General features: G+C 24.9%; 1 protein-coding gene across 1 annotated transcript in view; it reads right to left on the bottom strand.

Moving 5' to 3' along the window:
• LOC136972351 (sodium-dependent phosphate transporter 1-B-like) overlaps positions 1 to 6,657 on the bottom strand; it is a 29,424-nt gene extending 22,767 nt beyond the window's left edge. The window contains exons 1-3 of the mRNA XM_067266923.1: positions 6,545 to 6,657; positions 857 to 916; positions 702 to 763 (exon numbers count right to left, since the gene is read on the bottom strand). The gene's annotated coding sequence lies outside the window, so the exon portion shown is untranslated. The remainder of the gene's footprint in view (positions 1 to 701; positions 764 to 856; positions 917 to 6,544) is intronic.
• Positions 6,658 to 23,829: the final 17,172 nt, after the last annotated feature.

Below are 23,829 nucleotides of genomic sequence, written 5' to 3'. Positions count from 1 at the left end.
TTTTTATTATTTTCCTTTTTTTAAAAGTATTTTGCAAGTAACGCTTCTAACGCAGATATTCTTCACATTTATATTCAAATGTTTTACTTTCAAACTAATTTTATGCTAACAGTACATTTTATTACGGGAGTTAACATTAAAAAAATGAAAAATTCATTCTGTTTTAGAATGACGGCAATTTTATAGTATTAAAAACCAAAAATAAAGTGTTTATTTAATGCATAGTTTATTAAAAGAAGATTTATGCCAGTAAATTATTATAAATAAACAATAAACTTGCCTTTCCTCCTTTGATTTGAACTTTTGTATCAAATTTTAATGATATGAGTTTTAATTTTAAGAATAAACTATTAATAACAAACATATATATATATAATTGCATCATATCTGTAACTTGATTTTTCTTGTATATTTTTTAAATTAATTAAAAAATAAATAATTTTGATGCCGTAAAAAAGTTTAAATACCTCGCTAAATAACAACTGGTACGGTAGTTGATGTTTATTAGTTATAATTATGCTGGGCAAGGTAAATTCTATTAATTATTTAAGAAGATTATATTATAAATACAAATAGTTTTATATTTCCTACGAGAATTATAACTAATTTATAATAAAATATGAGAATATTTTAATAACTTGAATTAAGATATTTTTAATATAATGGAACCTATTCTATTTTAAAGTAATAAAGTTACTTACTGCTCGTAGTAATATCCAAAAAGTGAGTAGGCTTTAAAATAACTTCGTTTATTTTTAACTAACTGGAAAAAGAGTAAATATGAGCGCGATAAATATGATAAAATTTAGAGAATAAAACACATAATACGATCGAAAATTAAACTTAAAATGTAAACACATTTTCTTACCGGAGAAATAAATCGGAAAAAATAGCTGGTAATTTTATTCTGAAGTATCTATTACGAAAAAAGGTATACTGTTATTAACAATATGTAATAATATTAATATAAAACAATTGAAATTTAAACATGTCAACTTTATAGTGAATATTACGTTATATTATAATATATAATAAATCCAAAGCTGAAAGCCTCAGTCTATAGTGTGACTAAGGCTCTCAGCTTTGGTACTGACTGAAGCGACACGAACCCCATTTCAGGGCTTGTGTTCATCAGATATTTTCGTAGTATGCAAGAAGTTACAAAGATAGCAGTTGTTTTGTAAATCAAACTTCTGTTATGTGAATTTTCTCTAGATATTTCGTCAGTTCAGGGAATATGGTACCCAAGCACCGAAGTTGTATCAATACAACTTCGGTTGTATCACAATTGATACAACTTCGGTGCTTTTGTTCCATAGTCGTGTTACCTCAATTGTTAAATCTATTTATTATTATTATATATGATACTATTTTATAATGTATTTTATAATAATATTATATATATTTATTTATTCTACTACTATTTTTTAATTAAATCATTTTTTTCTGCGTCTATCATTATAAATAAAAGCGGTAACTATAAATCAGTTTAGAAGTAATAAAACAAATATAATTCTACTATTTCATAAAATTATTATTCAAATATTGATTTTATATAGGCTGCTATAAATTTAAAGATTTTTATCGGGATTAAGCAAGTCACTTAGAAGAGATACGAAATGTTCCGAGAAATTTTAACAGATAACATATTTACATTCAAATTACTTTACTTTATAAGATAATTTTTATAATAGAACTTTGTTGTACGAATTTTTCTACCTATTCAATCTCTCTAATTGAAAAGAAGGGGGAGACAAATTCTGCAAAACAGAAATGTCGCTAACCTGGACGTGTTTGGTGCCAGCTTTTCAGGCTTTGAAATATTTGCTTTATAATAATGCAAAATATATTTATAACGGGTGTGTAATATTATTTTCAAAATTATTTTTAACTTACTTCTTACGCAATTATTTTGCTTCGTAGAAGAATAGAATAGCATTTTCTATTTCGAATTTTATATTTCTTTGATACAAATACTTACAGAAAAATAAATAACAGTTGTATTTATTATTGCTAATTGTTATCGTTTATTGAAAGCTATCACTAATTGATTATATGAAAAATATGAATACAATTGATAGGAACAAGCCAAAATACTTTAATGCTATTGAATTAAATATTAAATTTAACATTTTAATTAAAAATTATCTAATACGAAAAATATACATTTCCTGTATAAATTCCGGAAAAAGTAATAGAATACAATCGTGTTTCCTCACGTCACTTCCGTCGTTTTTTCCGTTGTTATATAGCTACATACGACCTAACGTTTTATCACCATAAATAATGTAATACTAATCTAAACATAAATAAATGTTTGGTCGAATGTTTGTCGACCTTGAATTTATGGTAGATGAAAATTCGTTTGCCAACGTCTGAGAATCAAGATTAAATACAGTAAACGACCAAGATAATCGGCCATTTTAAAATAAGATTCACTTTCCGATATTCTGTGTTAAATGTAAAATGATAGAAGATTATTTCTGTGCTTTATATGCTAATTTTAGAAGAGAATTCCTACTTCGGTGAAAAACATACGATGTAAAAATTACTCATTGTGTTTAAAAATAGACTTGAAAGATGTTTAGTATTTTAAACTAACTTATAGATTTTATGATTATGTTTTGTTAAGCATCAGTTTCGATGTAGGATTTTCTAAATTTGATATATCCTTTGCAAAAGTATAAAAATGGATCAATTACTTACTGGCTTGGATTAGGGACCAAAAATGGAATGGGAAATTGTTATCGGAATCTTATATATTAAGTAACCGATTTACGTCATATTTCCTTTCGTAAGAAAGCGAAATAATAATTCGATAACGATAAATATTCGTTTTATCGTTATTTTATGACGATAATGTAAATGTTTAATTATTTACTCGAATGTAATTTTGAAACATATACTTGACTTTTCAACAAAATCCCTTTTTTTCGTAAAAAAATTGTTTTCCAATTTAATTTTATAGTACTTTTGTATACTCTAAATACGATTCTTAACGTTTTGGCAGCATAAAGAATACCAAAAATACTAACGGAAATTCGGGGTACATGCCAAATGACCTATAGTCCCAGTGCTAATACACTTGTTTTATAAACGAGGAATTCCTTAACGATAAAATTTTACGACAAGTTATAAAATTAAATTTGCTTTTATAATTTATCACCGTATAAGATTGACGTAAAAAAGAAATAATGGAAAATTTTCCAAAAATTATTCTAGAATTGCATAAATTACCTTTAGAGTTTTACTTTTGTAATTGTTCACTGTTAAAGGTCACTGCACGTAACTTCCTTTATCGTTACCAAAGCAGATTTTCAAACCTTGTTTTAACCGATTTTATCTGATTATATTAATTGAGTAATTTCTCTACATAAATGAATATTCGTAGTAAAAGCCTAAAGCAATTTTTGTAGTTAACATAAACATTTTCTTTCTAAATTGTTCCTACAGTAATAATATGCGACGTACGGTACTATACAATACAGTACATGTTCAGGTTATAGAACTCAACAAATTAAATTCATAATTTATATTTTTGACATAAATTTTGGCCTTTCGAACAATAAATAATTTGTATTCAGGAAATAATATATAAATATTATATATATTGTGTACAAAATTTATACATTTTATATTGCATTGTAGATCTGATTATCTGGAAAAAGGAAGGAAAAAAGGAAAAAGCTCTAAATACTTTGCAATGAGTTGCAAGCTGTTATTATACTAAGTACATTTAACATATACTTAATCATTTATTTAAATAGCCTAGTCATTTATTTATAAATGATTTTTCACCATTGTTTTCTTATTAAATAACGAATTTAATAAATATATTTAAAATATATTATATTTTTTAAATACATATATTAAAATATATTTATATATTTCAAATATTTATACTCTTCAAGACTAATGAAATGAAATAACTGAGAATTTAACATTATAATTTGTTAAAAACCTGTAGCAATTTATGGTATAATATTACGAAATTATAAATTATATCATATTTATATCATTGTTTAATTATGTAATTTGTATGATCTCACGTTTAACTTACACTGTTGACACCGTTAGTTGATCGGTTTCATTCATATTAACCTATTTGAAAGTATGAAACTTCAAATGTAATAAAGACGGAATAAATAAATTTAGAAGAATCGACATTTGACTAATAAAGGTTTTTTTAATCATAAATATTCAAACAAAAAAAAAATTAGGCAAAGATCTATGGATTTTCGAAGATGATGCGGATAACTTCAAAAGTCTTGAATAGAAATTATTAATGGAAAAAGTTGTCAAAATTACAATCTGGACTTCGAAAATGCTAGAACTTCAATGATAAACATCGTAAGAGTATCTTCGGTTAAAAATATTAATAGAAATCAACAGCGAGTACTTAGAACGAATCCAGTAAGAAAAACATCGAGAGATCAAAGATTAGAATACAGTTCAAGTAGTAATAGATATATCTGACAATGTAAGTATCTTCAGATTGTATCATCCTTTGATTCATTAATCTAAACATCCTGACTAGAATTCAATATACAATATTAAAGATAAAGTTGGTTACACCACAATTATAAGCCCACATGATGCGAATATGACTTTTATATCTATGAAATGGGACAATGACACACTGCAGAGAGCATAAAATAAATTATAATTCAGTTTTTAAAATAATTTTAAAAGTTATAAAGCTAATAGTTCCACTACGAAATGACACTGTTGTATTATATAAGTTCGTACATTTATATCTATCTTCAATATCTGCCTTTTGTTATAAACAGCGGAAATACAACGAAAATGGCAATTTCTTTTTCCACCCATTATTTTCGATAATAAGAAAAATTATCTATGCGAGAATAGTTTTCCTCGAAATAACGTTGTATACGTATGAATTATTGTATTATTAAATATAAATTTAATATATCTTAAAGCATATACAAATATAAAAGTTGAAAAATAATTTATTTAATTATAAATTTATCAACAGAATTACAAATTATTTAAACTAATTAAGAAATAGTATTATTGAGTAAAAATTGCATTAATGAATCAAATCATTTCGATAAACTTAAACAGCAAAGTATTATATTGATTACATAAACTCATCGGCCTTGGCTGTTACTTATTGATCCAAAGTTAAATAGAAAACAAATAGAAGAAATATTTTGATAATGTTATCCACCTACTGACTTTATCCGTTCGACGATTAATATTTGTTATAGAGTTTTTTTTTATCTACAATATTAATTAAAGAAGGGGGTAAAATTTTTGATAATATTTTATTGTTACTTGAATCGAATGACGTATAACACAACTTTAAGAGACAATTTTCATGTTTCGAATCATAAAATTGGATAATATTATTTACTTAATTTTATCTTTATATTTACTCAATTTATTATCCGTGTTTAATCTAAGAAAAATATAAGATTAAAGTTTTTATATAAATTATAAATAAAAATTTAGAAAGGTTTCAAACAATTTGAAAGTAAAAAAAAATAATTGTTTATTAAATTATTTCTTAATATTATATAAGAGAGTATTTTAATCAATTGATACACGTAGAAACATTTAATATACTGTAAAAATAATCAAATAATTAAATTGAGAATTTATTTAATACTAAATCAAAGAAGCTAATTTAATATAAATTATTTTCTACTTTAGTTGAAAACAATCTAAAAGGTTTGATCAACGTCGAACAGTAAATATAGCGTATGTAAAATTCACGAAAACAACTGAGTAAAGGTTTACAATCTTCTTATTTTAGAGTATTAATTACCTCGAAAAGATTTTATTATAAATTATTTATTTTTAAATACATTCAGAAATATTCGAATTATGATTTATTTTTCTTATTTTTTCCCATTGATTCGCTTGAAAATTCTAAAACGTTTACGAAGCAGAAAGTACATTATCTTATGTTGTTTATCATCAATAATATACTGCTCAGCATATACAATACATTGTTGATAATCAGTACATAGTATACAATATTATCAACTGTAATGTAGTTTTATATCGGATATATAAAGCCGTATTCTTTGACTAATTTATTATTATTTTATTTATTTTTAGTACAGGAATATTCTTAATTTTGTAACTTTACATAAAGATAAATTTGATAATTTTAAACAATAATAAATATTATTATTTATTTCATTATTAAATTACACACTCACGTGTATAATAAATAATAAATAATAATAATAATAATAATAATAATATTTTAAAATTATAATTTAAAGTCTAGACGATTATTTAATATATTACAAATCCATTTTTTAAACAAGAATTAAAATTAAAAATAAATTCTAAATCTAATAAAGCATAAGAGATTTAAAAATAGGAAGAGCGACGTTGCACTCATAAATTGGGTTTTGTAAGCGGGCCAAGTTATAAGTGGACCGAAATAAACTTTAAATCAACGAAAAAAAAATAGAGAAAATAATTATTAACATAAGAAAATTGAACAATAAAAAAATTAATTGGCGTAAATAATTTTTCTAAAATATGTAGACAAGTATATTCTTACCAGTATGATTAGTATGCGAGGAGTGCGGAGGTCCTCATCTGGAATGATGTTGATCTTCAGGATATCAGTCGCCACGTGTCCTTGGCTATTAGTGACACCTAACGGATATGGCATTAACTATAATGAAATGCCACATGTTAGACGGTAATTGCTGCTCCGTCATCATCCTTCACTACGTATATTTTCATCAGTAAAATACGTTATTATGAAATATGAATACGTTTTTATTACATTTTGTATTTTGCAATAAAATTTTAAAATTTTCGTTGTTGTATAACAAAAATTGTATAATACAGTACTTGATAGAACTTCAATTGTATTCTATTGTTTTTTGATTTGTTTAATCTTATTTTAATAACAACAAAACAGCATAATATAGGGCATATACTTCATTTAACCCGACTTGATGAATACATTTTTGTTTTATGTTATACGACGTTTTATTATAATTCTTATTAGAAATAAATTGTATCTTTACTTTGTTGTAATATTCGAAACGGCCAACAGATGGCGATAAATTTTAATGGAACGAAAAAAATTGTAAATTTATTTACAATATATTACTATTTTTTTGGATATTCTTTTATATTTTCTCTCTCTCTTTTTTATTTTTATTTTATTTTTTATTAATTTATAGTGTCTTTTAGTAAAATCCGAAATACATAAAGTTACACATAGGCTTTCATGTAAAGTTAATAAGATAACTAATGGAAAATCATCATAATTTTATATTTTAGTGCGATATATCCAGAGCCGGCTTCGTTGCTGTGTAACCTATAGAACCTATATTTGCACCATTCTTAGAGGGTACCGGTAGTGAACGTAACATATATAATTACTAGAGTATAAAAAATTAATTATTCATTAACTTTTTATCGGGTAAAGCATTATTTACTTATTTATTTTTATCTAAAAACGTTATAGGTATATGAAAAGTCATAACTATAAACTTACTTGGAAAATTGAGGTGCTATTTTTCCATAAAAACAGAGTAAAAAGTGATGGATTTTGTAGAAAAGTGCTTTAAAAAGTTTAAAAGCTAAACTATCATTTTATTCTGTAGAAAAGTATACACAGAATACGTAAAAGTTGAGAAAATGATAAAAAATTCTAATCTGTTAGTTACTTTTGGAACCAGATCCATTTTCATAGTTCACAAATAGAAAAACATTGTACTGTACTTGCGAAGTCACAGTCGCTCTATATCTCTATGGTCAGACGCAGTGGTACCAGGAAAATAAATCGTTTAACTGAGAACATTAACAGATGTGAAGCAGCATATTTAGTTTTCACTAAAAACTCCAGAGTATTATAGAGTCTCTAAAACAATTCATCCAACTGGTTTTTGGCGTGTTTAAAAATCTCTCCCCTGCTTCTTAGTATTATACATAGACCGCTTTCCTTAATTTTACACAGGAACCTACAGTATAACAAGGTTTCTTGTTTCAATGGATTCTTGAGTTTCATCGCGGTCTCTGAAGACTTTTCTTCTAGTTTATCAAATTTTCGACATAAAAACAAGCCACTTGAATCCACCTAGTGCTTTTGGAATGGCAAGCCAGTTATCTCTTTATATAGATTTACATTCTCAAGCTATTCAATCAAAGCCTTTTTTATTTCCAAAATAAAATCGTTGGTACAAGAAAATTTTACACTAATTGCAAACACATCCTGTTAAAGCAATTGACAAGTTAACCCTTGAAAAGAGGCGCTTTTTGTTCAAATTATGGTCAAATCACACAGTTTACACTGAAAATACAATTGTCGGTAGCAATTCCTTCGTCTTTAAAATTACTTACTAACTCCATCAGTTTTGACTTTGCACTTTTTAAACCGATAAGCCGTCGTGTCACCAGTCGTCACGTCTCTACCTTACTTCGTGAACAATACAATCGTTCTTTTATGATGATGTTCTACATGAAATATATAATCGATATAAATGATATCATTTTGTGCAATAATCGATAAACTGACAATCGATATCGTCGAAGTATCGATCAATAATTGGTAAAATTGTATATCAATAACAACTACAATAAATTATAGTACTTGAACAGCTTTATTTGAATATTACTATATTATTCTGTTTAATTAATAACGTTAAGACAATGCAATATTTAATTAATATGAATTAATAAATAATGGAAAAGTTTAATTAATATTTTCAGTTTTTTATTATATAAATAAGCTTTAAATTTTTTTTTGTTTATCATAATAATAAGCGTGTAATTACAGTAAATTATTAACATAAATGACACACTTTAAAAAAAATAATAATAAATGATGAATTTACATTGTGTTGGAACTAACTAAAAGTATTTTTATAATTTCAATAAAGATGTGTCACTCACGTAATAGAAAGTCAATATAATTTTAGAAAATTGTTAAATTGTAATTCGTATATAATTATTAAAATTTCAAACTTTTTCAATTAATAATAGGAAACCGCTGTGACTAACATTAAACGGACTTTGCCCTCTTTACTAGTAATTTTTTTCTCAATTTTAATTAGAATAAATTTTATAAAAGCCTATTATTTTAAAAGTATAATTTGTTATGTTAATCTATACAGAAATTATTTTTTAAATAATCATACTGTTTACAGTTTAAAATGAATTTTGTTAATATATTTCTTAACATTAGTAATATTATTTATAAGGAAAATTAAGTGCTTTTATGGGTTTTAGATACGCACGTAATGTTTCTAAGGCCATGATTGGCATTACTAATGTTCGCCGTTAATTAGTACGGATGATGCAGCACTTGTCTCTATGAAACATCAAATGGAAATTTTGGAAAACCCTATAATCAGTGCAGCATTAGAGCCCTGGAAAATTAGAATTAGGGACCCCATTAACTGTACAGTGTTGACTTCAAACGTTTTTCTTCTTCGGTAGAATTTTTTTGGGAAAATACAGTATTTTCTTATAAAAGATTGGTTTGTGCCCTCTGCAATTGCTCCTTTCGTCTATAGGATAATGCGCCAATGTAATATGAGACAATAATTAAGTTAAATTAAATAGTTAATTTATTAATAATTAGCTTAATTGTTTATCATATATTATTTATATTAATGATACCTAATAAATGGACAGTATACAGTATTACCTATTAGAAATTTAATCTGTCTTAAGATTTAATTTGCTTCTGAGTTTAAGTTTATTTTTCCATATATTTCAAATAAAACTTTAACAGTTTAATGCTTATGATTTATATTAACATTTCCAACAAATAGAATTACTTAAGGCTTTTTTAAAAAATGATAAATCATTGATTATAAAGTGTTAATTGATTAGAATCGTGACTATTTCCTTAGACGATATATGACTAAAGTTTAATTATTGAGTTTTATTTCCTTAGGTGTTAATTTTCGAATGAATTTCGCTTCTCGAACTTCCGCTTGTCTCGTAAAATCTTATATTTTCTACTTAAATATATTTTTATATATTAATATTAAAATTTATTTAAATAGAAAATATAAGATTTTACAAGACAAGCGAAATTCATTGAAAACTTTAGAAATGAATACCAAGATTCCTAAAATAAAATGAAGCTTTAAATGTAATTTTATCTGGTTAATTTTTTTACATTTTATTATTATAAAATATATACGATGAAATTTTCAAAGTTACATTTAAACTTGACTGATTGGAAAATCAATCACACTTTGATTAAACTTACAAAATATAATCTCTATACAAAGACCAAACTCACGATAGTTAAACTCCATTTATTTCCGAGAATTATTATTGTTCTATATCCTCAAAAGTCATCTCATATATTCTCAAGAGTAACCACATATTTTTTCAAGTACCGTAGAAAAAAAATAATAATATTAATTATAAAATCGTTTACTTTATTTTTTTAACTTAATGTTAAGTATAAAACTCTTTTTGAATCCTTAAATTAATTTTTCTGGGAGTTTATCTAATTAAAATGAATAAATAAATATAAAAAATTATTATTTAACGTAATAAATGTTTAATAAACATCAATTATTATTATGCTATTGTTTTTATTATATTAAAAATAAATTTATCTATCAAATTCCCAACGATCCCTAGTAATTTATTGGATCTTTAGAGAAAACGAACATTAGGGCCTATACTGTATTGCTCTACTAATTATTCATGATAATATATAAACGTAATGATAAATAATTAACACAATCTGCTCGTATATTGTGAGCTTCCAATTTAGTAAAAATAATTACAAAACATTATTTACGTAAAGATATATCTGTATTTGAGAAAGATTAAGCAATTTATAATTTCGTATTACCACCAATCAATTGATAAAACTTGAAATTTATTTCAGATGATTAACAAATTTACGAAATTTACACAAAGTTACGATGTTAAATATCATTGCAAACTTATCATAAAATCTTTATGAAACTTAAACGTAGTTACTTTCATTTGATTAATTTATAAATGAACTGTAATGATTTGTCATCAAAATGTTAGTTAGTAAAATACCTTCGCTTCATTTATAAGTAGTTTAAGTCATTTTGTTTCTCTTATTAACTCCTCTTATATTTTCCGAAGATCTATCTTAAACATTTTCATTTCCTATTAGTAATCTAATCAGCAGAAATAAACATATGTTTCCTGGTTAAGAGACAATATTATGAAGTACCGCGGCTATTAATAAATAGAACTAAGACAAATAAATAGCTTGTAAGTAATGAAATCTTCAATTTTTGTATCTATAAGTATTATCTCATGATAATGTGAGTGCAATTAAGGAAGATTTTATAAAAATTTAGAAGGATTTTATTAAACTAATTTTATATTATCGGACAAGAGAATTATAGAATAGATAAATGTAGTTGGTATTTTTACTAAATCCATCTTTTGTCGGATTGAAATATCTAAAAATAAGAAAATTATTGATATATATATATATACATACTCTAATATGCAAGATTTTTAGAAGATGGCAGAGTAATTTAAAGATTATTCGACAATTTTATGAAGATTTATATAGAAATATTAAAAATTCATATGCTAAATTTAATAACTGAATTTTAATTGAAAACTAAATTATTAATTTCAAAAATTGAACATTAGTTTATATAATTAATTAAAAGAAAGGCGGAAAAGTAAATTTTTTTTTTCAACAGATTCTGTGGATAATAATTTCAATTTTAATAAATATTTTAATTTTATATTTTCAATACATATATATATATATGTATTAATGTATTTTTTAAGGTAAACGTATGTTTTTCAGATGTTGTTTTGTTAGTTTAGATATTAAAAATAATTCATCTAATTTTAAGTTGCCTTCAGGAATGATAAAACACGTAATTATAAATAAAAAAATTGTAGAAAAGTTCCATATTCGATCAACAATAACAATTCTTACTTGAGATTTAAATAATATTTAAATATTTTTATTTGTTTTATTTATATAGAATGTATTTAATTTCTATTTCCTTAGTCGTTTTTGGTTTCTAATTGTTATAAATATTTTATTTAGCAGAGTTTCGTCTACCTCGTAAGGTTAAAAGCTAACAAAATTCATTAATAAAACTGACATTTTTCAATAGTACAAAGTACTGTACTTATACTGTACTACATTATTCTTACTTATTTCTTTACATATTGTATGAGAAAGTTTCATGTTATTATCAAAATTATTTAAAATATTGATAACTAATTAATAATTTTCAGTAGAACAAGAAGTTAAATTCGTTTAAAATTATCAATAGGCTACATAATGAGTTTTAGGAAATATAAGTAAATCCAGTATTAACGAAAAGAGATATAAAAATATAAGTGATTAAAATAATTAGTTTTGTTTTAAAATACTTCAACTAAACCTATAAAAGATTTACTTGAAGTATTTTAGCTTAGACCTATATAAAATTTGTAGTAGATGCATAAATTATCTGTCAATTCACCGCTTTATATGCTGTAGTAAATGTACGACACATAACCCCAATTGAATTTCTTCTACATATTAATAAAAGTATGCTTATTCTTAAATAAATAAATATATATATATATTATATTATTATTATTATTAAAAATTATTTAAGACATAATTAAACGACATTAAATAATATGAGAATAAAAAGAGTATCCACGGTATCTCGGGTAATATTTAAACTTTAATAAGTAATCAATAAATATAACAAAGAAAATAGACTTTAAATAATTTATTTATTTTCTTTTATAATTATAATTATAAGGAATTTAGATAAAACGTCTTTACGGGTCTTAAAAAATAAAACATTTTGAGGAAAGATGAATTGAAACCGGTTAGTTTTTATCATTTTTAAAACAATTCTCACCCTTTTATTGTCTTACACCTGCTTTAGGATTAAATGACAAACTTTGTAGTTATTGTTTTCGCTTACTTTCTCTCTCTAATATATAAATATTATAAGGAGTGATAATATATCTATAAAAAATATAAAAATATTTAAAAATTTATAGTAAATTAGAAATAGTAAATATTCTCTTATACTTTATACTACACTTAATACTACAAAAAAAAAATTAACAAATAAATAATAAAACCACCGTAATCTATATAGATTTTTTACATATTTTCTTATGTATCTTTACATATATATAAAATATTTTTTACACATGTGTTATTTTGTTAAGGAAATGAACTAAATTAAATATAATAGATAGAATTTCTAACAATGTCTTATTATTTCATAAATTTTTTATAGTAATAATAATATAATCTTCTAAATATCCGGGATGTTTTATATATATTTTACTTCTAAATAGTTAATAGTATAATCTTCTTTTGCATAACCTACTTTTATAAAGGAAGCGAATTTATTCTCTTGTGTAATAATAATAATAATAAAACACAAGTTGTATCTTTCATGTATAAACAAAATTTTTACAGTCGAAACAATGCAATTTTTAAATAATATTTATCGAAGATGAATTCAGTAAAAAGTGTAGTTTTTATCATTTAATTCCACGTCAAAAACTACGACATTCTAAATCCAATAATCGGATTTTTACCACCTGAAATTTATCAACTTAAATGTTTGTTTACTGAAAAGTATATAAATTTTGACTTAATCTTGATATAAAGCAATCCTTTACAAGTTTACATTTAGGCTATACCGTAACAAATAAAAGATCGTATGAATAGCTACATCTCTCAGTATAAATTGCAAACAAATACTTAAATATCTTACACCAACAGTAGAATATATATTATGCATTACACGGAAAGAAAATAAGGAAATTTACTTTCCTTATATTGAATATTGACATTCTTTGCAAATGAATAAAAATCTTCGATTTATAATATAATTTAATATATATATATATATATATATAGGCTGTATATATTATGTTTACTTTAAAGAATAGGATTTGAAATGTGAACTTATTTAGCATATCAAAGTTACTAATTATATTTTTTAAAATAAGCAAATTAAGTAGTATTATTTATTATAGACGAGATAACAATAGAATTGATGCATTCGTATCAATATAGAAAAAATATTAAACGATAAACAGAATAGAAAAAAAATTGGCTATAAATTGAATATCAATTGATAGTTTTGTTCGTAGGATGAAACATTGCAGTAGATGTTTTTCTAACAAAAATTACGGATACCTGGTATATTTATTCCTTTGACAGAAGCCCACGATGAGCTCCTCCTATTGGACAAATTCTAAGTAAAAGCAAGCTGTAGCTGCATCTTTCTGTCACAACTCTGCTTTTACTTAAGGTGATAAAGTGTCAAGCTCAAGTAAGTATGCACTTGATGATATAAAATGATAAAGCTTATAATAAATAAGACTAACAAAACATATTGGTGTATTTTTAATACTTAAGAAATTGTTTTCGAACTTTCTTAATCTTCTTATATATATATATATATATATTATTTTTTTGTTTCACTTTTTTTATTATTATTATTTTTTATATTATAGTTATGAGGCCATCAGTTGCTGTATTGTCGTTGATTTTGATGATGCTGTTTGTATCGGGTTCTCCCGGAGTTCTTTCTGTTCCGGTTAGAACTTGTATTATGTAAGTAAACATAAGACAAAATTAATTAATTAATTCTACTTTTACCGTTAAATTTTAACCAATTAATTGAATAAAAATTTATTTTATGTTTTTAATGTAATTTTTATACGTTGAATTCTTTTTATATATTTACTATACGTCTATTATACTTAAACAGGAACTCAGATAAATTTTTATCTTTAATAAAATTCTGTATTCTGTACGTAAGTTTAATATTAGTTCTATAATTCGAAGTGTTTAAAATTAAGTGTTTATTTCAGTTTTAAAATTGTAAAAAAAAAAAAAATGATACTTTTTTAAACAGAAACTGTGGTCAATGTAAGAAGATGTACGGAGAATATTTCATGGGACAAAGATGCGCCGAAGAATGTTTGAAAACCAATGGTTTAATCTTTCCTGATTGCAACGAACCGAGAACAGTCATGAGATACTTGCGAAGATTGTCTTAATTTTATCCATGTTTCTTTCCACGATTTACCTACGTTTTTATTTTACTTTAAACGTTATATATGAATATTTTCCACAATATATACGTATACAATTATATATATTTTAATTTATTAATTTTAAAGTAAGAAAAATAAAGTAATTTATATAATGTAACGAGCGTTTAAAATATATGGAGTTATTTGATATTATTTATTGATATACTTTCATTAAATTTAGAAAAACGATGTAAGAAACTGATACTCACGCGAAATCTATATTATCTCTTCTTATGAAACGATATTAAGAAATAAAATTCAATACGATTAAGATATATTTTTCCAGACAAAAACGGTTTTGTACGTATCTAAAACCGATTAAAGAACTAAAACTAAAGGACACTCCTTAATTATATTTCTCTTATTTAAACTTAACAAAATATACAAAAAAAAAAAAATACTTTAATATTTTAAATATTATTTTATTCAAATTCTTTAATATTCCATTATATAAACACGGATATAAATTATTTTAAAATCTTAATGAATATACAATAAAAATTGCTTAGGCTGACGGGCACCTGTCAAAACGGGCAAAAATTTCTGGCACGGAATAGTTTATACATAGAGTCTTCGTTTAAGTTACCCGTATTAAACGACCACCTGTGTAATGCGACCGCGGGCATCGATTTTTGATCCGGAACAACATACAACAACTGTAATAACCGACCACTTCCGCGAATATATTTGGTCTAAACTCTTGTTCGAACCCACCTCGGACACTTCTCCTGCCCTTGAAATTAGGCGCAAATTAGTCTAACAACAAAGGAAATTCATTTCAGTTTGTTCGAAATTGTCCGAAAAACGAAAGAAATGCAGAGAAAGTGAAAATGGTTTATCACAACGGCAATTTAGCTGCGAAGTTTAACTGTGGGAGAACGAAATTTATTTTACCGTAGATCTACAGTATTTTCCTTACGGGTATAAAATATTGTACACGATACAATTAATCGGCTATTCTCATCGTTTGATAAAATTTATCTTATTATTATTATTATTATTATTATTATTTGAAGCTCATTTAATAAACGCATTAACACAAAATCTGTTTTACAGGCAATCTTCCTTTTTCGATTCCTCCATTGTCATTGATGTAATGAAATCGTATTAGAAGAAGAAATAATAAAATCGTTTTATTATTAATTAATAAGTTTTTATTATACTTAAGAAAATATTAAATATTTTAAAAATACAGTATTTTTAAAGTTAAAATAAGATTAAACTAACGAAAATCACGACGACTTCTGTTAAAATACAGTCCCAATGTAACTCTATCGTTGAAAAAATTCTCTTATTTTTGCTCACCTCGAGTTTTGCTTAGTATATATGGCTTTTAGCCATATCTGTGCACAAAATACGTGCGGAAATACGGTATTACAGCACCACCTGTATTAGACGATCACCTGTTTAAAAGACCACTTTTTGAAGGAACCGTGAGTGGTCGCCATAGACAGGTTTTAATATATACAGCTTTTAAAAATAGTTTATAAACATCTATATAATGTTTTGCGTGTATTTCTATACTTAAAAAATTAATTCCTTTCTTTTATATACATAATAATTTATAAATACATAATTATTTTAAAGAAAATATTATTTTTATAGATTTTTTCCCATCTAATTATTATTCGTTTAATGTATTTTTTTTTTTGTATGTTTTAATGCATGTTTTAATGAATTTTAAAACATGCAATTGCTAACTAATTATTATAATATCGCAATCAATATTCTAATTTTTTTTTTACCCTATTAATATCAAAATGCAAAATAATAAACGTGGATAATTGTCTAATGGTGTTTTGGAACGTCAGAAACATGAATACCAATTTAATGATTATTTATCATCATCATTTGGTGTCCTGTTTCTCGAAAAAAAATCTTAGCATAATTTTGAAACCATTATAATTTTCATCCGCCCGACAATTCATCATATTTATTCAAATTCTCAAGTAAAAAAATTGAATATATTCATAGACTATCTTTGAAAAAATATACTCACAATGACGGGCTGCAATTTTTAATTTAAAATATATGCTCTCCATCTCAAATTAGTAGTGTCTTGCCCCTGTACATCATACTTTCCCTTTAGCAACGAAGTCGTGCCGGTCATCTATCTAAATCCTTTCGGGGGGATTTTTGAATTGAAATAACGTGACTTCCGGTCTATACCGAAAGTTCATATATAGTCAAACGGGGCCTGCTGACCCTAACGTTTCCATATCTGGTCTCGGATTTCATCTATCTAACTCCGTTCTCGAGATTAAGGAAAGGCACGGAGACGACAGTGGGAATTTCCCACGTGTTTCTAGATTAATATAATAGGAACTATTGTGCTATTCTCTTATATAGTAAGTATAAACGTTTTCAGAATTCGTCAAGTTTTCTGTTTTAACTTAATTATTTTTTACTTTTATAATTAGCGAGTAACAAAAATATCTTAAATGAAGTTGTGAGGAATTGTGTAATGAGGTTTAAATATTAGAATTTGTTTTAAAATTAAAAATATAAGCTATATAAAATACAAAATGCATTGAGTATTTGCTTTTGATTTTATATGATATTTGTTTTTTATCCTTTTTTTTTACAGAAAAATCTCACCAAAAACTTTATTATTATTTTTATTTTGTGTGTCTGCCATATCAAATTATCTCTTATAAATTGAACTCTCTGCTTTGAAAACAAACTTTAATTATATATATATATATATAATAAATCATCATTAGTTTCATATCGAATTACAATTATGTACAGTACGTTTGTAAAGCGTAAGTCAGCGCAATTGTTTAACTAAAAAATTATAGCTAAAAATATAATGCCGTCATTTCTATGATAATTTTTAAAAATTTTCAAGTTTTTTTTCTTTATAAAACGAAACTGAACTCTCGTTTAAACGACGTATAGGATATTATTTATCTTATTTTATTAAAAAGTTTGGTTTGATGAGAATATTAAAATTTTTCTCCATCAGATTAAGTTTAAAAAATGTTTATCTATGGAAAAATTACTTTAACAGATTAAAATTAAAGCTTTTTTTTTATAAAGATGTTAGTTACTATACAGGCAGGAACTCATCAATCTTAAAATGGATTTGCGTATGAAAGTTTACCATCACATAAAGTAAAAATAATCGATAAAAACCTAGAAAAATATACTTAATAATGGTAAGAAAGTTACAAAATAATAACTGCTTTGTTTATAATAGAATAATATGGAAGATGTACAGTAATATAATGGAAATGAAAAAGTATCACTTGCTTTTCCTGCAAACTTTGTTTAGGATTGTTACAAACAATACTGTTTTAGAACTTTATTTTAAATTTAAATACAAATGACTGATACTTAAATCATTTATTAATAAGTAAAGCATATTTTAAATATGTTATCATTTTAAGTTAAGTGCTTTGATGGCATAAAGCATCACAACACAATCGTGATCTGTCAAGGAGCGTAATTCCCGGGAGAAGTTTCTATGGGAAACTTGTCAAGGAGAGTAACTCCCGGGAGGACTTTCTATAGGAAAGTAGCTTCTGTTTACGTGTTAGGTAAGTGAAAAAAATTTTACCCGGAAAACCATTCAGGGAAAAATTTTTGAACTGAATTCCCATGACTTTCGGTTCAGACCGGGAGTTTATATACAGTTAATCTGGGCCTTCTGCCCCTATCTGATCTCAACTTTCATCTATCTGACTTAAGGAAGGACAGACAGACGGACGACAGTGGAAATTTATAGATTACAATTTTTTCAAATTGAAGCCCCCGAAATAATTATGCAGTTATTCATTTCTGGTTATAAAAAAAAAATTCAACAAAATTAATAATAGAATAATTTATTCAAAATTACGATCATTATTTTTTGTATAAAAATACTGAATAATATAGAACTATACACTTTTTCATTTGAGTAATGTGAAATAAAAATAAATAATCTCATACAAACACACAAAGCAGACAAGAAATGACGATAAAAGATCGTTGCAACGTTACACTTTATTTTAAGGAAAGGCCATTTGCATTAGTGAGATTATTCTTTATGTTACTTCGTTATTTTAAATTTAAATATAAATAACTTACATCCATTTTCGCATGAATAAATAATATTCGTATTATATTTGTTATTAATCAGAAGGATCAAAAAATAAATTACGAATAATGAATAATAATAAGGAAGAATAGCGAGAGATGTTTTTTATGTTTAATAATCTTTTACGAAAATGAAGAATGATATAAATTTTTTAAAAATATTATAAATAATTCTAGAAACATAATACAAAATTTTAAGATAGAAATTTCGACAAAACAATGAAATATGAATACTTTTGTACATGATCAATCAACACAATTAATTTTAAACTATTTAGTTTTATAAACTTAGGAGTTGTCTATAAATTATGTGATGCAGATACGGATGGGTGGTTACGCAAATAGGCGTTACGATGCGTTACAAAAACGTTACGTAATGCTAGGATCTCGACTCTTGGGTAACAGAATGATTCATTTTTCTTTCCGTAGAGTTGCATAGCGAAACTTACTGTATATCACTGCTTTGTACGTAATTAATAAAATAATATAACATTCAGAAACCTGTGCTGTATATTACTCCTTATTACAGTTAAGGGGGTCGATCTAGAATACTCCAGTAGGACAGGACTTTAGCATTTACAGTTGTTTTATATATATATAAATCTATCCCTACCCTCAAAATTAAGCGTTTTGCCATTTTATAATAATTAAAAATATAAAAAGTTTTTAAAATAAAACATCATAACAAATGGCACCACACGCGCAGTTTTAAATGTTGCCTGGAAAGTTAAGCAACTCGTTGCTGAATTTTTTGTTCGGTTATGCAGACTTTCAATCCTGATTAAGAATTAAAATCAGCATTTATGAATTTAAATAGCAACTGTATTTATGTGAAATTACATATACAGTACTCATTGTACGGGAACATTGTTACCAATAAAATATCTATTTTACTACAAATTAATACATTTAAAAATAAGTTTGAATAATTAATTAGGTATTATTAAACAAAAGTAAACAAATTAAATATTAAAATAATAAATATATTCGTTATAATTTAGTATTTAATATACAAAAACAGATAACAAATTCAACTTATAATTTATGATAATAGCAGAATAGTAAACAAAGTCTATTAATTTAGTCCTTTAATTTTCGTTTTAATTAAACAACAGAAGGCAACATTTAAGTCGCACAGTAGGTCAATTTCTAAAGTATTTAATTACAATAGTTTTAAATGAAACCGTTTTATTAGCTGAAACCGATAAGACACAATGATATAATTGCATAATAAAAGGCCATCTTTAATACCTTCGTTGTCAATAAATAATTTATAATCCGATGAAACAAATTACTGTATTTATCTACTGTATATACACGGATGTAATACTATAATCTGTATACTTAATAAATTCAGATTTAAATAATTCGTACGTAATTTAAGCTAACTTTTTTATAGCTGAGAATTTGTAAATTAAAATAACGGAATCAAGATATAAAAACACATCGCAATAATTAATAATCACTGATTGTCAACAAGTTCTTTTGCCCATAAATTAATTAAACTAGCCTGCATTTAAATAAAGAAGATGAATAACGTAACAACAAAATGTGGGCCAATTATCAAACTAGTTTTTAAGCACACACTTTCTATATATTCTTAAAGTAGATCTCGTTTTCTCACAATTTATTTTTTAATAAAATATAAATATAGAAAACATTCTTATAATTAAAAATTAAAACATTAGATTTCAACAAAAGAACTTAGTTTCGAATAATCCTTTTATTCATTAAAAAGGAAGAAATATTTAATTTTGAAGTAATAAAACAATGACTTGTAAAATAAAAAAATACAGCAACGAGTTGTTTAACTATCCCGGCCACATATAAAAATGTGAGTGTGGCGCCATCTGTTATGATATTTTATTTTTAATTATTATAAAATGGCAAAATGCTTAATTTTGAAGGCAGGGATGGGTTTATAAAAAAATTTTAAATGCTAATACGAGTATAATCGTCATTAAGTCCAACCCTACTCGAGATACGACACACGATCTCCCTTTATTTCCTCACCTCGTCGACCTTTGACCAAAAAATTTAATAACATTTGGGGGTCATGTTTTGAGCGATTGCCATACTTTCCCTCTGTTATACATAACGGGGCCGGTGAGTAATAATTTAGAAAAGAAATATGAAAAACAACTCATACATTAAGTAATAAACTACGGAATTTATTACTTAATATATGAGTTACATTCATATGACTATACGTATGTTAGATTACAAATTGAAATTTTTTAAAACTTATTTAAATTACGTATAGACCTATATTTACTAAAAAGTTAAGAAATACTTTTTTGAAGATGATCTAAAATAATTTCACCCCTTTTTGATATTATTTATTGAGCAGTGAACGTTTTTAACGGTACTTAAAAAAGTCAATAATTATTGCAGATAGTGCCATTTATTTTTTATCGAGGCTTATAGCTTATTTATATGCTTTCCTTCTTATAGGTAAAATAGGCCAAAGGTTAACTTTAGTAAAAGATTTTAGTGATTCTGATAAATACTTGAGTATAAATAAATCCTCTCAGAAGAGATTAAATCTTTTGTTTTCTGTACAATATGCATTTCACATTTAGATCCAACCCAACAAATAAGAATTAATTGGGTCGCTTCAGTTAAGTAGTGAAGCTATCGATAATTACATTAATATATCAAAGGATTAATTTTATTTAAGTGATTTTCGAGGATTAAATAATGAATTTGTATGATTTATTAATTAAATTTATTTAATATTTAAGTTTTTAGATTTCTAATAGCAATTTCTGTACGTACTGTATGTAGTTCAGGTAACTATGGTAATATAAAAACAAGTTTATTTTCTATCAGTAAGTGTTTACAAACCAATTCTCTAGATTCAAATCCAATTTTATACAAAACCAAATTCATAGTCTATAAATGTATAAAAGCTTACTTTAAAGATCGAATAATCCTTAAAATATAGTTAAATAAATATTTATTAAATAAAACACAACATAAAGGTTTTAAAGTAAAACAACGTTAGATTTGACGAGGTTTATTGCAAAATCAATATGACTCATCAAATCTAATTTCTTTTATTTTTCAACTGTTGAATTCGAAAGAAGATGAAGTTAAAATACAAAAAATAAGGAATACAAATTAAACTAATTGCTTAAAAAAACTGATTTTAAAAAATCATAACTATTTTTAATCCATAGATTTGTTGCATATCGCAATTTTTATTTACTCTTTTAACATTGTAATAATTTTTAAATAATTATTTAGCGTATAATAACAATAAATAAAAGCTTGTTTTTATGCGTTTTAAAACTCAATATAAACGTAAAAATGCCTGAAATATACATTATTACATGTTAAAAGTCTGAGTAATATACACTAAAATTTGTAGGTTGAAATGCATACGTAGTGTACAGTACTTCTGTCTGCAACAAATCTTACTAACATCTATTACGTCATACTTTTTAGGTGGGAGGGGTGAACATGTCATAATAGTTAACAGAAGGAATTTGAAAATTATGACGTCACAAAACAGGTATTAGAATAATGCTTCGTGTAGGAAGTGAGTAATTACGAATACAATAACGTGTTCAATAACTTTCTGTGCTATCTAATCAATTATTATTGAATTTATTTCTATATATTAATATCTATACAATTGTTTACAAAGTATTTGAGGATGAATGGGTTAAAGGAACCGAGTTGAGCGTTCAAATTTAATAGAAAATTTAAAATACAGTAGGACTTCATCATACGCGAATTCTCCATAAGTGATCTCAGGTTTTAGTTAATTCCAAAAAAAGAATGAAAAAAAATATTTGTAAGGTACAATTACATACATATTTATAAATATAAATGTGTGTTAGATATATTAGTATAGAAAATACTTAATAATTATACTTATTAATTATTAATTAATATTAGTATAGAAAAATACTTAATAATTATTAAGTATTTTTACCATTTTACACAAATTTTCGCAAGAGGGCTTGGAACGTATGGCAGGCCCTACTGTACTTTCACGTCAGGTTCATATATTATAATTAAACTTTATTATATTACAATTTTGAGAATAAAGTACGAAATATGTAAGGCTTTAAAAACGGATAGCTCATAGGTTAGACAAATAATTTTAAATTTGAATTTTTAGCAACATTTATAACAACTTTAAAACAGTTATGTTAACTTATATAAAGTATATTAATTATCCCAATTACTGTAGTATGAAGTTTATACAATTTATGTAAATTAAATCTGTTATCATAAATGATCTTCGAAAGATGACTTCACATTTATATAATATTTTATATTATTACAACATACATATTTTATATACAATAGCTGAAAGTATACATAATTAGCTTGTTTACAATAGACAATTGTTAACGATGTTATTAAAAATCATTATCAAATACTTTTGGGCTTCAATTTGAAAAAAAAATAATAATAATTGTAGACTTATAAATTCCCACTGTCGTCCGTACGGCTGTCTGTGTGCCTTTCCTTAATCTCGAGAACAGAGTAAGATAGATGAAAGCCGAGACCAAATATGGAAAGATTAGGGGCAGGATGCCTTATTAACTATATATGTACTGTACAGTACCTTCGATGCAAACCGGAAATTACGTTACTTCAATTCAAAAATTTTCTCCGGAAAGGAATTAGATACAATCAATTCTATGTATGTAATGATTTTAACTGGGTTTCAAATTT

Source organism: Centruroides vittatus, unplaced genomic scaffold (genome assembly GCF_030686945.1).
Source record: "Centruroides vittatus isolate TY-2023 unplaced genomic scaffold, ASM3068694v2 contig_1057, whole genome shotgun sequence".
NCBI classification, from domain to species: Eukaryota; Metazoa; Arthropoda; class Arachnida; order Scorpiones; family Buthidae; genus Centruroides; species Centruroides vittatus.
This window is presented reverse-complemented; position numbering and strand designations above follow the sequence as displayed.